The following is a 14856-nucleotide window of genomic DNA, read 5'->3' on the forward strand; positions in this document are numbered from 1 at the left end:
TCTGTTGGATCAAGTGGTCTCGGAATAATTAAGAAGGGGGGTTGAATTAATTATTAACGAACCTTTACTTATTAAAAATCTACCCTTCTTAGGCTTTTACTAAAATGTTAAGAAAGTAAAGAAAAGAAACAAAAACTTAATCAAAAGTAAAAGCGCAAATTAAAGTGCACAACGGAAATTAAAGAGTATAGGGAAGAAGAAAACAAACACAAGAGTTTTATACTGGTTTGGCAACAACATGTGTCTACATCCAATCCCCAAGCGACCTGCGGTCCTTGAGATTTCTTTTCAACCTTGTAAAATCCTTTACAAGCAAAGATCCACAAGGGATGTATCCTCCCTTGTTCTCTTTGAACAACCTAGTGGATGTACCCTCCACTAGAACTAATCCACAAGAGATGTACCATCTCTTGTTCTCAGTCACAACAACCCAAGTAGATGTATCCTCTACTTGTACCACAAAGGATGTACCCTCCAATGTGTTAAGACAAAGTTCTCAGGCGGTTAGTCCTTTGAAATCTTTTGTTTTAGGGAAAGAGAAGAATTAAAAGAATTCTCAGAATGTGTCGTTTTGAATTCTTTGACAAGGGAGAAGGGAGACACAAGAGAATTCAGGCGGTTAGTCCTTGGCGAATTCTTTTTGGCAAAGGGAGAAGGAAATGAAAAAGATGAATATCACACTTTTGTTTTCAAGGTTTGGAAAACCAGAAAACTTTAGAAAGCTTTTTGCAAAGGAAGAAGAAAAAGAAGAAGAAGAAGAAGAAGAAGAAGAAGAAGAAGAAGAGATTCAAAGGTTGTAAAAGAATATGTGGAAAAGTTGTTTGTAAAGGTTGTAAGTATTGTAAGTTCTCTTCAAATGCAAATCAAGGTATTGCTTTTATAGACTCTTCAAGTCTGGTCAAGAAAATCATTGGAAGAGTTATAACCTTTAGAAAAACCTGAAAATCATTGGAAGAGTTACATCTTTTGATTTTTGTTCAAAACTTGTCACTGGTAATCGATTACCAAATCCTTGTAATCGATTACACAAGGCTTTTTATGAAAGGATGTGACTCTTCACAATTGAATTTGAATTCCAACGTTCAGATGCACTGGTAATCGATCACCAATATCTTGTAATCGATTACACCATTTTGAAATCAATTGGAACGTTGCAAATTCAGTTAAAAGCTTTTGAAATCAAACTTTGACACTCGTAATCGATTACAGGAAACTGGTAATCGATTACCAGAGAGTAAAAACTCTGGTAACTTAGAAAATTTTGAGAAAACTCTTTTGAAAAACAAAATTGTGCTATGTTTGTTTTTTGAAAAATCATTTCAATACTTCCCTTGTGTAGTCTTCTTGATTTCTTCTCTTGAAACTTGGATTCATATTTTCATGAATCTTGAAATCAAACTTCTCTTGATTCTTTGAATTTTTGACTCAATCTTGAAATCACTCTCTTGGGCTTTTTGTCATCATCTTTTGTTATCATCAAAACAACTTGAATCAACTTGATTCATCATCATGAAGCTTACTTCTACACCATCGTACCCTCTACACGTCCTTCACACGAGCAACAAGCCCCTGGGCCCCCCCCCCCCCCCCCCCTCTCTCTTTCTCTCTCTCTCACTCACTCGAGCCTTGTTTAAACATATACTTGCTGATGCAATCCTACCCCCCAAGGGCATTTGATAGAAGACTCCAAGAAGATTGGGCTAGAGATGCAAGAGAAGGCCCTAAGGTTCTTATGAGCCTTAGGGTAGATTTTGGGCTCATGGGCTAAGTGCCCACTTATCTTTGTACATATTAGATTAGAATTTCATTATTTTTGGGTCTTGTATTTAGGGCTCCATAATGTAGGTAGGGTACCCTAGAAATGTAAGATTTTTCAGCCCTTGTATTTTAGGGCACCTAGACTAATTTTTGTATTAGGCGTAGTTTTGTAATTTCACATGCATTAAGTGAATATTTGATGTGTGTGTTGAGAAATAAATTTAATTGAATTGGGAGAAGCCCAATCCAATTAAATTTTAGAGGGGGAGATGAGCATTTGCTTGCTACACCCCATTGCCACATCATATAGTCACACTTTGTTCATGTCCTTCATGCTTTACATGCCTCATGACACCTAAGCACACTTAGTGGAGAATCTTGGACTTGATCTTGGATTAGTGGGCTGAACCATAGCTAAAATTCACTAATCATAATTAGTGAAATTTTGGTTTCACAAATTCAAATTCAAGTGAAATTTGAATAGAAATTCAAATTTCCCTCCAATTTTGTGTGTATATTTTTTTGAACTTAAATCATTTGAAAATTAAACTTCAAATTTCAGAGCTCTTTTAGAGCACAAAATTTCGTGCTCTTCTCTTCCTCTCTCTTCATTCATCTCTTTCTTCCTCCAAGCTCTTATCCATGGCCTCCTATGGTGGTGAGCTTCTTCTAGACTCATCTTCTCCTTGAAGTGGCATCTCCTCTCTCTCTTCCTTCTCCATTCCGCTGCCATTCATCTTCCAAGAAGTAAAAGAATTCATTGATGAAGAAGATCCTAGGCCTACAAGCTCCAATGGAGCTTACATCATGTGGTATCAAGAGCATCTTCATCTAGGTGATGTTCTTTTGCTTCCTCTATCTTTTTGTTCGATGAATTCTCTTTAATTCCTTGTTCTTCATCTTATTCTCCATGTATATCCTCCATTGTCTTGTGCTTTGGTGCTGTTTTGAGTATATTAAAAAAAATCGATTAAATCTTAGATCTACACTTGTTCTTGCATTTCTATGGTTCAAATTTTGTAGATCTACTCTTGAATCATATTTTTGTGTTGATTTTAGGTTCTATCCTTTTTCATTCATAATATTCTTGTGCTGAACCTTAGATCTAAATTTTCTTCCAAAATATTGATTAGAAAAAAATACAAAAATCTAAGCGTAAATCACTTAATCCATGTTGTCTTAGAGTCATGTTTAGTCATAGTAATTGTCACATTATGTTCTAAGTTTGTGTTGATTTTTTATTTTGTTGATTGAATTTTAGATACATTTGTTCATATATTCTTGTCATTCTTAGAATATCTTTTGAATTTTGAGTCTAATTCATGCATGTTATTTAGTTCATAACATGTTCTAAATCAATTCCTAGAAATAGTCTTGTTGTTGAACTTTTTTTTTGTTTTCTAAGTTTCCTACATGATGCCTATGATGAAGTTGAGTTGTGGCTAGATTTGTGAATCAAAATAAGTCTTAAGCTCTCTTGAATTGTGTTATTCAAGATAATCGAGTATAAGCAAACACAAATTGTAACTATTCAAGCCTTAAGCAACATAAACACTACTCTTGATTTCTAGGTTGAAATCGCTGGTGCTGGCAGCTTGAATATACGAACTTGTATAAATTACTGGGAATTGGTCACTACGTGTTTTGAGCTGAAACTTTTACTGAATTTTCTAGACATCTAGAAAAAAATTATAAAAAAATAACCAAGCGATTTGGATTAAAGGAAAAAATAAGAAAAATCACACAAGTTTGCTAAAAAATCAGTGTCCAGGAAAAAAAAAAGTGAAAGGGAAGTGTGCTTGTTGTTTTGGCTCAAAATTTGTTCTATAATTGGTGCCTATTTTATACCAATCCTAGTTCTGAAATTTCAATTGAAATTATTGTGAAAACAAGTGCCAAAACTAGAGATTTCTTGAGTTTTTTTTTTTAGTTTTTCTACTTTACTCTAGAGCCATTCTAGGTTTCTCTTTGAGTCCTAGCTTGCTTTTGTGTTTTTTTTCATTGCTTTAATTGTTGAATAATCCTTGAAAATTTGTCTTGTTAAAACTCTATTGGTTTAGCTTTCATTTCATTTTTTTTGGTCTTTGGTTATTGCTTGTCTCTTTGTTTACTTGTTTGTGAGTTGCCATATAGGGAATTGGAAAAGAGGATTGGTGCCATCCCTTGAAGAATTTGAGTCAAGAAGCAAGGGGCCAACCACCTTAAGAGCTATTGGACTAAGAAGCACTCAAAATTGAGTGAATCACCAAAGAGAGAACAACCACAGAAATTGAGTACCTTTTTGTAATTTTTTTTAATTGAGAATTTACTTACCTTCATTGCTTTTAAATTTTGTAACAAAAGGCCTTTCATTGGAAGTAAGTTGGGAGCCTCCAATAGGTCACCCTACTTCCATTTGTGTGTAATAATTTTAGGCAATTTTTCCTTAGGATAGTGAGTGTTTTGTTGGGAACCTTAAATGAGGTCAACCAAACACTCTTAGGATCCACCTAGTTTACATTTCTTTCACTTTAATTTCTTGCTTACTTTCATAGCTTATTTCCTTTACCCTTCATTGTCAAACTGCCTAGATAGCTTGCCTTTTACCAATTAGTTTTTACCTTATCTTTCACACCTCTTTTAGTGTTTATTTTGGCTAGTTTCAACCATAGTTTATTTTACCTTTTGTTTTCAAACCTCCAACAAGAAAGAACCATAACTTAGGAACCAATATGAGTCTTCACTCTTCATCTAGTGTTAATGGTGAGGGTTCTACTCCTAAGGACCCCTTGTATAATGTGAATGCATGTATACATGATTTTGATGATGCCAAAGAAGAATCAAACAAGGCTGCTTCAAATGATAAGCATTTGCTTCAAGAATAATTCAAGAGTGTTTCAACAAATCAAAGCCTTGTTTCAAGATTCACTAAAGACCAAGCCTTGCCTTAAAACAAATTGCTTTCGAAACATGCAAGGCTCTGGTAATCGATTACCAGGAAGTGTAATCGATTACCAGAAGACAGGGTTGAGAAATAGTTGTTGAAAAATGTTTTGAATTTGAATTTTCAACATGTAATCGATTACCATTTGTCTATAATCGATTACCAGCAAAGAAACTCCTGAAATTCAAATTCAAAAGTCATGACCCTTCAAATTATAATTGTGTAATCGATTACATAATCATTGTAATCGATTACCAGTGGAGAGTTTTCAGAAAATATGCCAACAGTCACATCTTTTCATTGGATTTGTGAATGGCCATCAAAGGTCTATAAATAGGTGACTTGGGCACGAATTTTATGAGAGAGTTTTGCTGGTCCAGAATGTCTTATCCTCTCAAAAGAAAATGAGAGAGATTTCAAGAGAACTTCATTGTCAAATGCTCTCTCAAGAACTCTTGGGCAAACACTTGCAAATCCATTAAGAGTTCATCCATGGATCTTCATTGTAATATTCTTCTCTTGAAGAGAGAATTTTTCTTCCATTCTTCTTATTCAATGAGATTGGCTAAGAGACTGAGTCTCTTGTTGTAAAGCATCTGAACACAAGGGATGGGTTGTCCCTGTGTGGTTCAGACTTTGTAAAGGATTTTACAAAGATAGTGGAAATCTCAAGTGGGTTGCTTGAGTACTGGACGTAGGCACGGGAAGTGGCCGAACCAGTATAAAATTGTGTTTGCATTCTCTCTTCCCTTATCTTATTTATTTTGTTGTAATCAATTGTGTCTTGCATGTTTAAAGAACATTGTTAAATTGATTGTTGTTGCTTCTTCTGCATTCTAAGCCTATCCCTCTTAAGATTATTGAGGCCACAAGGTCCAACATATAAGATATTAGATGAGTTGAGATCCCATAAGTTGTGGAAAGAAAAACAAGAGAGAAAAGAAAAAGGTAAAAAAAATGGAAGAAATAAGTTAAGATGAAAGAGAGAAAATAAGAGAGGAAGAAAGAAGAAAAATAATGAAAGAAATGTAAAGAGAAAAACATGTCTCCTATAGTAATCATGACTCTTGCAAGAGTTTAAGTGAAGAACTTAGCAACTATTATAGAAGGCGCCATAGTTCACATACTAAACATCACTCCCAAAGAAGAGAAAAGGATATAAGGCCTTAAGAGGTTAACATTAGCCTCCCATATTTCCATGGAAAAGATAATGTTGAAGCCTACGTAGATTGGGAAATGAAGGTTGAACAACTCTTTGCTTGCCATCATCTTAGAGAAGAGAGAAAAGTTCCATTGGCTACCCTTAGCTTTCAAGGGTAGGTGGGCTTCCCTTGTTAAGGAACGAAGGATTCATGGGGATCCTCCAGTAGAGTATTGGAATGATCTTAAGAGTGCCCTTAGGAAGAGGCACATTCCCTCCTACTATGAAAGAGAGCTTATGGACAAGCTCCAAAGGCTTAGATAAGGGAGTATGAGTGTTGAAGAATATAGACAACAAATAGAACTACTCCTTTTAAGAGCTGGACTTAGGAGGAGGAAAGAACAAGCATATCTAGGTTCCTTAGTGGGCTTAATATGGAAGTGAGGGATAAGGTTGAACTCCTTCCATATAGGGACCTAGATGAGCTAGTCCAACTTTGTATAAGAGTGGAGCAACAACTTAAAAGAAAGCCTTCTTCAAAATCTTATGGCTTTCACTCTTATCCAAGGAAGGACCAAGCCCAAGGAATTTTGGGGGCTGCACCTTAAAAACCCAAGGAAGATAAAGGTAAGACCATAGAGAAATCCACCCCTAAGTTCCCAAGAAAGGACTAGCAACATTAAATGCTTCAAATGTCTTGGGAGAGGTCACATTGCCTCTCAATGCCCACAAAGAAAACCATGATTATGAGGGGTCAAGACATTTATAGTAGTCAAGAGGAGACTACTTCTTCCCCTTCCTCTAATGGAAGTGAAGATGATGTAAGGGGTGAAAAGTCTAGTGAGGAAGTCCACCCCCATGAAGAAGGTAACCTCTTAATGGTTAGAAGGCTTCTTAGAGGTCAATCTTGTGATCTATCTCAATCCCAAAGAGAGAACATCTTTCATACAAGATGCAAAATTTTAGATAAAACTTGTTCTCTCATTGTGGATAGTGGATCTTGTTGCAATTGTTGTAGCACAAGATTAGTTTCCAAGTTGAACCTCACTATCATTCGTCACCCAAAACCTTATAAACTTCAATGGCTCAATGAACAAGGGGAAATGATAGTTAACCAACAAGTGAAGATACCTTTCTATATTGGGACATATAAGGATGAAGTTAATTGTGATATAGTTCCCATGGAGGCAGGGCATATTCTTTTATGAAGGCCATGACAATTTGATAGGAAGATCATTTACAATGGCCTAACTAATGAGATTACCCTCACCCATCTTGGCACTAAATTTGTGTTGCATCCTCAAACATCTTCAAAGGTGGCCAAGGATCAACTAACTATGAAAGATAAGAGGGATGAGACAGAAAAACTAGAAAACCAAAAGAAAAAGAAGGATAGTAAGGCCTTGTCTTCAAAGGCCAAGGGGAAGGAAAAAGAGGAAAAGGATTCCTCCATGAAGATTGTTAAGAAGGAAAATCATTTTGCAACAAAATGTGATATCAAAAGAGCACTCCTTCTTAAACAATCTTTCTGCCTTCTCTTATCAAGGGAAACATCCCTTAGCACCGCCATACCTCTTGAGCTTGAGGTTATTCTTCAAGTAAAGGAGTTGTTGGATGAGGGTTTGGTTCGTAAGAGCTTAAATCCTTGTGCTTTGTTGGTTCCCAAAATAAGTATTATGAGGCAGCAAATCCCTATGATAGGTGGTATGATGAATGCGTTAAGTGGTGCAACCCTCTTTTTGTAAAATCACTCATGCACCCAACATCTTCATGATTTGTGTACATAGGGACTCATTAGGTAGGTTTGTTCTTATTTTTTTGTTTCAATACAAACTTAGGTGCTCATATGGGACACCTTAGGTTTGTCATAATTTTTTGTAGGAATAATCAACATGAAAATAAAGAAAAATGTATGTTTTATTGCATTACTTTCCTTAACTTTTTAAATAGTGATCAAGGACTTCCCATGGACTTTAAGAGAATAAAGGTTATTCCTGAGTGGCCTACTCCACCATGTATAAGGGAAATTTGGGGCTTCAATGACTTAACAAACTTTTGCAAAAGGTTTGTCCCATATTTTTCTATACTTGTAGCACCACTCATTGAGTTGGTGAGGAACTATGTCCTCTCATAGGAAGATGGTTAGGAAAGGGGTTTTCAGTCCTTACCCTACTCTAACATACCCAACATCACTAATACATATGTTTTTATTTTTTTTACAGGTGTTGAGGAAGGAATCCCTGAGTTTCAAGAACCTGTGGATTTGAGGTCAAATCCTTTTCAAGGGAGAAGGAATGATGCAATCCTACCCCCCCCCCCCCAAGGGCATTGGATAAAAGACTCCAATAAGATTGGGCTAGAGATGCAAGAGAAGGCCCTAAGGTTCTCATGAGCCTTAGGGTAGATTTTGGGCCCATGGGCTAAGTATGAACCCACTTATCTTTGTACATATTAGATTAAGATTTCATTATTTTTGGGTCTTGTAATTAGGGATCCATAATGTAGGTAGGGTACCCTAGAAATGTTGGATTTTTCAGCCCTTGAATTTTAGGGCACCTAGACTAGTTTTTGTATTAGGGGTAGTTTTTTAATTTCACATGCATTAAGTGAATATTTGATGTGTGTTGAGAAATAAATTTAATTGAATTAGGAGAAGCCCAATCCAATTAATCAAGATTCAAGTGAATATTCAAGAGAAGACTCAAGATATGCAAGAACTTCAAGAAAAACATCAAGATAAGTATAAAAAGATTTTTTCAAAAGAAAAGATTGAATATCACAATTTGTCCAAAAGAATTTTTCAAAGAAAAATATTTTACCAAGAGTTTTACTCTCTGGTAATCGATTACCAGAAAGCAGTAATCGATTACTAGTAGCCAACATTCTTTTCAAACTGATTTACAAAACTGTAATCGATTACCATAAGCATGTAATCGATACCAATGTTTTAAAACGTTATATTTCAAATTTCAAGAATCACAACTTGTGACAAAACATTTTCAAATCATTTCAAACTTGTGTAATCGATTACACAATACTTGTAATCGATTACCAGTATTTCTAAACGTTTTGATTTTCAAATTTAAACATGAAGAGTCACATCTGTTGATGTGTTATCGATTATACTACAATGGTAATCGATTACCAATGACTTATTTTGAAAAATAAATTATCAAAAGTCACAATTCTTAAAGTGACTTGTTTATGAAGATTTTTTCAAAAGTCACTACTTTTAAAGTGACTAGTTTTCGAAAAAGTCACAACTTTTAAAGTGACTAGGTTTCAAAAGAGTCACAACTTTTAAAGTGACTAGTTTTCAAAAGAGTCACAACTTTTAAAAGTGACTAGTTTTGAAGAAATTGCCAAGAGTCATAAACTTTTAACTTGAGTCAACAAGTGACTATAAATATGTGACCATGACACGAATTTTCAAAGACAACTTTCAGATTTCATTCATTCATTCAAAGCATTCTTCTAAGATTTTTTGTTCAATACTTTCTTTATTCAGGAAAAGTTAATTGGTAAAAAACTTGTGCTATTCTTTTTCTTCATCCGCTCTCTCTCTTGCTAGAAGAATTCAAAGGACTAATCGCCTGAGAATTCTTTTGATTCTTCCTTCTCCCTTTTGCCAAAAGATTCAAAGGATTAACCGCCTGAGAATTCTTTTGATTCTTCCTCTTCCCTTTAAACAAAAGATTTCAAAGGACTAACCTCCTGGGATATCTTTTGTTTCCACTTACAAAGATTCAAGGGACTAACTGCTTAAGAATTCTTTGTTTTAACACATTAGAGGATACATCCTTTGTGGTACAAGTAGAGGGTACATCTACTTGGGTTGTAATACTGAGAACAAGAGAGGGTACATTTCTTGTGGATTAGTTCAAGTGGAGGGTACATCCACTTGATTGTTCAAAGAGATCAAGGGAGGGTACATCCCTTGTGGATCTTTGCTTGTAGAGGATTTTACAAGGTTATTGGAAATCTCAAAAACCGATGGTTGCTTGGGGATTGGATGTAGGCACGGGTAGTTGCCGAACTAGTATAAAAATTTGTGTTTGTTTTTCTCTTCCCTACACTCTTTAATTTCCGTTGTGCACTTTTTATTTTCGCTTTAATTTTGTCTAAGTTATTGTTTTTGTTCTTTACTTTCTCATAACTTAGTAGTAAAGCATAATTGAATCTAGTAATATTAAGAATGATAAATTTTTAATTAGTCAAGACACGTTCATAATTAATTCAACCCCCCCCCCCCTTCTTAATTATTCCGAGGCCACTTGATCCAACACTTTTGATTCTTAGGAAACACACTCTCTTTGCTAATATAGATAAATACATCTTTTGTGTCGATAATGTGGTCTTCTTAGGTTTTGTGGTTAGCAGTTATCAGTAATGTAGGATTTTTCAATCCTTGTTTTTTAAGGCACCTAGACTAGGTTTTGTATTAGGGATAGTTTTGTAATTTCACATGCATTAAGTACACTATTCGATGTATGTGTTGGGAGAGAAATTTAATTGAATTGGGAGAAGCCCAATCCAATTAAATTTTGGACCAGCCTAAGGGGGAGATGAGCATTTGCTTGCTACACCCCATTGTCACATCATATAGTCACACTTTGTACATGTCCTTCATGCTTTACATGCCTCATGACACCTAAGCACACTTAGTAGAGAATGTTGGATTTGATATTGGATTAGTGGTTTGAACCGTAGTTGAACTTCACTAATCATAATTAGTGAAATTTTGGCTCCAAATTTGGCTCCACAAATTCAAATTCAAACTCAAGTGAAATTTGCATAGAAATTCAAATTTTCCTCCAATTTTGTGTGACACTTAAGCTATAAATAGAGGCATTGCGTGTGCACTTTGCAACTTTGATGATTTGAGCAATTAGACTTCAAAGTTTATACCTCATTCTCCCTCTTCTCTCTCAAAATTTTGTTTCCCTCTCTCCCTCCACTCATATTCTCCTACCTTCAAGCTCTTATCCATGACTTCCTATAGTGGTGAGCTTGTTCTTGACTCATCTTTTCCTTGAAGTGGCATCTCCAATCACCTTTCCTTCTTCTCCATTCCATTGCCATTGCTCTTCAAGAAGCAAATGACTCCATTGATGAAGAAGATCCAAGGCCTACAAGCTCTACATGGAGTCACATTATTCCCTATGTCCTGTCAAAGGATTATTCCCTATGTTAGGGTTATCCTCCTTGAATTTCAACCACCCTGCTTTAATTAAACTTTGCACTTTGAACTTCAAAGCTCTACAATTTTTCTTGGAGTGGCCAATAGCACCTACACGATAGTCACATTTGGCCTTGGCATTGTATCCTCTAAGATATGACAGTTCTTAAGGTTGCATCAAGATCGGAACGACCAATGAGTTTTGAAGTAAGAGGGGTAGTAAATCAGTGTAATACATTGGAATAGGGTCAAATTGAATTGTTACTCGATCTTAGGTGTTTTATGGTCTGGTTCGGGTAGAATTTTGGTTCTATGATTGATTGGTAAAAAGATGGGCTTGCTAATGGTGTACTGGGTGAAACTAGGTGAGGGATTTGTGAGATGGAAGTAATTTGATGAGTTTTGTAATTTGGTGCCTTAGGAGAATGAAACATCATTGCATTGGTGTTCCCTTTTTTTTTTCTTCCCAGACCCGCTTGGAAGAGTTTTTGAATTGGCTGCTCTAGGGGAATCAATCCTCCCTTTCCTCATGTCGTTTTCCACTCTCTCCCCTATGATGACTATATCAGAAAAGTTTGATGAGGTACACCCAATCATTTGTCATAAAATGGCTCACACAAGGTATCGATATGTAATGTTGTGGTTTCTTTCTCCGATAAGGGGGGTTCCACTTGAGCTGCCACTACTCGCCATCTTTGGGCCTTGAATGCTTCATATTCCTTCTTTGACATGCTCTGCAACTCAAATCCATTAGGAGTCAAGTCAATGTTGTACTTGTATTTCCTAATGAAAACATCACCTAAATCTTTCCATGAGTGAATATGGGCTCGCTCAAGCTGCATGTAACATTTTAGGGCTGCCCCGGTTAGACTATCTTGGAAACAATGGATAAGTAGCTTACCATCTCTGGCGTGTGCTTCCATCTTCCTAAAATATATACTTAGGCGACTTTTTGGGCAACTAGTTCCTTTGTATTTATCAAACTCTGGTGCTTTAAACTTCGGATGAATAATTACATCGGGAATCGAACAAAGATCTGCAGCTTCCACCATGCCATAATTACTACCCTCAATAGCTTTCAACCTCTCCTCCAACATTTGTAGTTGCTCATTTGAACAGGTCGTTGGGACTCCTTCTATGACCCGTGTCATCTTGTGGTTCACTGGAGGCATGAAATAAACTGGTTGGTTAGTCGGTATCAAAACCTCAACCATTGGCTGAGTGGGTTCTATTGTGTATGCAACGGGGGGCATAAAATCAGGTGGGAGACCATACAGGTGAGTGAGCAGGGTCAACATGTTGTCCAGGCCTATTAAGGTGCAAAGTGATGGGTTGTGCTTGAGTAGGGATCCCCTCTGAAGCCTTCATTTGGAAAGCTTGTAATATCTCCGGAATCTACGTCATTTGCTGCTTTAATTGATCAACGTCACTCCTCATCTCTTTATTACACTCTTCACACTCATCCATGATCTTGGCTTGGGAACGTGTTCTGTAAGGATGTCGGGGAAACAATTTTCCTTTTTGGTGTTTTACTGTTTGTCAAGAGAAAATATGGTGAGCATAAAAGAAAAAGACAAAAGAAACAAGTCACTAATTATATTTTTATAAGGACCAAAATTATACATTCACAAAATTATATGGACCAAATTTTTTTTTTTGTCTTAGGTTAGGCATCATGAGTGTTCTCTAACCTATTATGTCAAAGACTAATTTCGCTTGAGGTACATAACTGCCATTAGTCCAAGGAAATTTTGCACACTGAGAGAATTGAACATAATTTCTTTCGTTAAATAGGTTGTTCCCCAACACATATACGCATTGAAGTTTTACACCATTATGCTAATCCGATGGGTTACCAAAAAGTAGATTTAAGTCTACATTAAAATTTATTATGTTTCTAGAATTGTACAACTTACTGGTTTATTATTGTTGCATTTGGAAAATTTGGAATTAAAGAAAAATTTATGCCAATGCTCACTCATAATTTGTGCATTTGAAATTTTTAATTTATTTTAATTTGGTTATTTTTTTGACAAAATTAGCTAAAAAGTTAGTTGGAACCTAAAAAGCTAGTTAGTAGTTAAAAGTTAAAAACGGGTAGCTGAAAGCTTTTAAGCTAACTTATTAAATCATAAGTGTTCAGTAAAACTAATTGTTGAAGTAACTGAAAAATATAAAATGACATAAATGACATATTTAAAAAAGGTAATAGGGAAATTTAATAAATATTTTAATGATAAAATTGAATAAAATATAAAAAACTAGAAGTTAACATTTTAAAAAATGCTACTTCAAGTAAAATTTCCAAAAATGCTATAAGTTACTAAAAAACCACTAGAAGTTACTTAAAAATGTTTGTTTCTCTAACAATCAAACAAACTTTCCAACTATTAAAAAAAGTTAATAACTACCTCAAAATGACTTGTCGAACGTAAGAGTATCTTGCACCAAAAATAAAAATCTATCTAGTGTCTTTAATTACAGAAATGTGAATTATAAACTCTTCAAAATACTCTATGAACACATTATTTATTATTGATTGAAATTTATTGAAAATTATAAAATTTTACAATTTTAAATTTTTATTCAATTGTTCTTGCTCATGAAATTTCAATATCTTGAGCTTACCCAAACACATATTTCGTAAAAGTCTCACAAAAATCAATGGGTGTTGCTTTTGGCACGTAGCGTTTTTGTTGGAACACCCAACAACACAAGTGAAAGGGCTAAAATGTTCTTCACCTTTTCTTTAAATATGGATCATCAATCCGTATGAGTTTTTTTTTAATTATTTTAAAAAAAAATAATTAAAAAATAAAAAATTATTTAAAAAAAAACTCATAAGAATTGTTGATCCGTATGAATCATATGGATTCATATGACTCATACAGATCAACAATTCGTATCATTTTTTTAATTTTTAATTATTTAAAAAATAATTAAAAAATTTAAAATTATTTTTTTAAAAAAAAACTCATACGGATTGTTGATCCGTATGAGTCATATGGATTATTGATCCGTATGAGTCATATGGATAGGCAATCCATATGACTCATACAGATCACCAATCCGTATGAGTTTATTTTATTTTATTTTTTTTATTTTTAGTTATTTGAAAAAAATTAAAAATTATTTTAAAAAAACTAATATGGATTGTTGATCTATATGAATCATATGGATTGACTCATACGGATCTTTAATTCATATGAGTTTTTTTAATATATAATTATTTAGAAAATAATTAAAAAATAAAAATTAATTTAAATAAAAATTAATTCGTACGAGTGATATGGATTGACAATCCATATGACTCATACGAAACATCAATCTGTATGAGTTTTTTTAAATTTATTTTCCTATGAATCATACGGATCATCAATCTGTAAGTTTTTTTTTTAATTTTTAATTATTTTAAAAAATAACTAAAAAATTCAAAATTATTTTTAAAAAAAATACTCATACATCCCTATGAGTTTTTTTTTATTTTTTTTAAAATTTAATTTAAAAAAAAACAAACTCATACGGATTGATGATCCGTATGAGTTTTTTTTTAATAATTTTAATTTTTTTAACAGGTTATAGAAATTATTTTTTTATATGTTAGCGATAGTTTTAGCAATTTTATAAATATTGATTTAGTAATATTATTTAAAACATAATAAACAACCACCAAACTTCACCATATATCCTTAACAAAGCACATGCACCACTGGCGAAAACAAACGCGCACTAACGGAAGCAAGTTTTAGTTACGGAGTGTGGTTTTCTGAAAACAAAAAAGTGTTGTAGAAATGAAAAGAAGAATATGCTATTTATAACCCAAAATGCCTATAAGAATAGTTTTGACATTTTGGA

This window comes from Glycine max, chromosome 17, assembly GCF_000004515.6.
Source record: "Glycine max cultivar Williams 82 chromosome 17, Glycine_max_v4.0, whole genome shotgun sequence".
In the NCBI taxonomy this organism is placed as follows: domain Eukaryota; kingdom Viridiplantae; phylum Streptophyta; class Magnoliopsida; order Fabales; family Fabaceae; genus Glycine; species Glycine max.